The following is a 2500-nucleotide window of genomic DNA, read 5'->3' as shown; positions in this document are numbered from 1 at the left end:
AGCATGCAGAATAACCGACTACAAGGGAAGATTAGGCGTTGATTTTATTAACGATCAAAACCATTAGGCAGAATGTGGGTGCGAATTAGGACTAAATGGAAATTGAAAGAGTTATGATGGAACGTGAATGAGGGAAAGGTATGGGATTAAATTAATTTGAAGAAAGAAAAAGACAGGACTTAGTTAAGTTCATGTTTTTTGTATTGTTTAATATTCAGTCATTTTTTTGTCCTTTAATTAGTTTTCCTTTCTATAAGAGGTTGATTAGTTTTCTGAAAAAGGTTTGGTAATTTTCTCATCTATTGTATGTTAATTAGTTTTCCTTTCTATGAGAGGTTAATTAGTTTTCTATAACGTAATATTTTCATCCAAAGGAGTTAATTAGTATTCCTTTCTATGGGGTTAATTAGTTTTCCATAAAGGGTTAGTTAATTTTCCTTTGTAAAGGAGCGGCATTAGTTTTCTGTAAAACGCTAGCTAATTTTCATATCTAAAGGAGGTTAATTAGTTTTCCTTTATATAAGAGGTTAATTAGTTTTTATCGTTTTCTATAAAATTTTAGTTGCTTTTCCTATCAATAGGAGATTAATTAGTATTCATTTCTATGGGGTTAATTAGTTTTCCATAAAAGGTTAGTTCATTTTCCATAAAAGGTTAGTTCATTTTCCTAAGTATAGGAGGTTCATCAGTTTATCCTTCTATTAAATGTTATTCAGTTTTCCTATCTATCAGAGGTTGGGTTGTTACATTCTACCTGATTAAGACGTAACTCTTTTTAATATTTTTTCCTTTAACCTTTCCGGACTTTGGCAAGGTAAGGGCATGAGGTTGTGATGACCAATGACCTTTGCACTACAGAAAAAGTCTGGAATTCTAACGAGAATCTTATGAAACTTTTGTCCTTACTGTAATTGATAAGATATCGGGACGAATAAGAAGAGACGAAGAAACAGATAAGAACCTTTGCATCGGCTTGCAATCTCATCTTCCCATTCATCTCCTCCTCCTCCTCCTCCTCCTCCCTTTCGAGATAAGAAGATAATTTGCTCAGTAAAGATTTATGGCGTCTCCCTTTTCCTTCTCTAGAATTCCTGAAATTGACGGGCTCCTCGGAGAGTTCACTGTCCCATGGCACATGATTTAAGTTATTTTATTTTGCTTAGACAATGGAATAAGGATTAGCGGGTTTTCAAGAAACGTGAACACAATTGAGTAATGGCATTTTTGATTTAATTGGTTTTTCTTTTGTAAGAGTTCACTTGGCCACGAAGTGATCTTTTATTTTATTTTTTATCATCCTATGTTTAAATGTAATTGAAATCCGTGGATCACCAATTGATATGAATAGAATTAAGATAGAATGACGGCAATGTATGAATAAAATCTCGGCTCTTTGATTGATCTACACATTTTATTGATATTCACGTGATTGTTTAATGACAAGCTATGATAAGCTAATGCTGTATATTTTGAAGGTATTTTAAAGTAATTCGGTGAAATGAAATCCACCAAATTTATTTCTAGATATTTGGACTGGAATGTGAATTACATGATAGTCACGCGATACACTTAATCACTTTGTAAATATTAGATACGGTTATTTCAGTATATGCGATTTGGAGACATCAGATGACATCATTGGAAGCTGTTGAATATGTGACCTGAATTTTCTGAGCGATGTAGGACAAGAGACATCATAAAGGATGCAGCCTAGTTTTCACTCATCCATGCAATCTATGATTTGAAGGCGTTGAGTCGATTTATTTTCCTTTGGGTGTAGTTTTGGTTACAAAGATTTAAGCGTTGAGGTTCTTTGATAGCTGGAACACTCGCACTGACTTTAGTTTTGTTTGTTTGTTTGTTTGTCTATTGGATTATATATTATTCATTTGATTTTATCCTTCTTAGTGATAGATTTGTTTTTCTTAATTTGCCTCTCATTCTGTTGCAGCTTGCTACGTAAGTTCATGGTATTTTGACGTCATTGCACAAGAGTATCTATATGTCAGGGATAATGATGATTATGATAATAATAATAATGATAGTAAATGTGATTATAATGATTATAGAGATATTAATGATAATACTAACATGATAATACTTTGTCATGTGCACAATCGCAAAGCTAAATGAATTTCGAAAGAGAAGTTAACTTTCTGCAGATTATAATTCTGTGAGTTTAAATGCTTAGTTTTATTCTTACATCTAACTGGTGTCACAACGTCAGAGGTAAGCAATGTAAAAGTAAAAAATGAATATGAAAGAGAGAAATACACAAAGTGTCTATCAAATGATAACTTTGTTCAGTAATTTGAGTTATTGGAGGGAGAAATATGGAAAAACTTTAATATTTCAGATCTTATTTAGAATTAATCGAGTTAAGCAGTGTTAGGTCATTCGTTACTGCCTGCAATAGAAGCTTATTTTTTCCGTTGCAGGAATATTGATATTATTCTTCTAAGGTTTTTCCCAGACGGTATCAGAATAAGATTTTTATGTA

Source organism: Palaemon carinicauda, chromosome 9 (genome assembly GCF_036898095.1).
Source record: "Palaemon carinicauda isolate YSFRI2023 chromosome 9, ASM3689809v2, whole genome shotgun sequence".
Classification (NCBI taxonomy): domain Eukaryota; kingdom Metazoa; phylum Arthropoda; class Malacostraca; order Decapoda; family Palaemonidae; genus Palaemon; species Palaemon carinicauda.
This window is presented reverse-complemented; position numbering follows the sequence as displayed.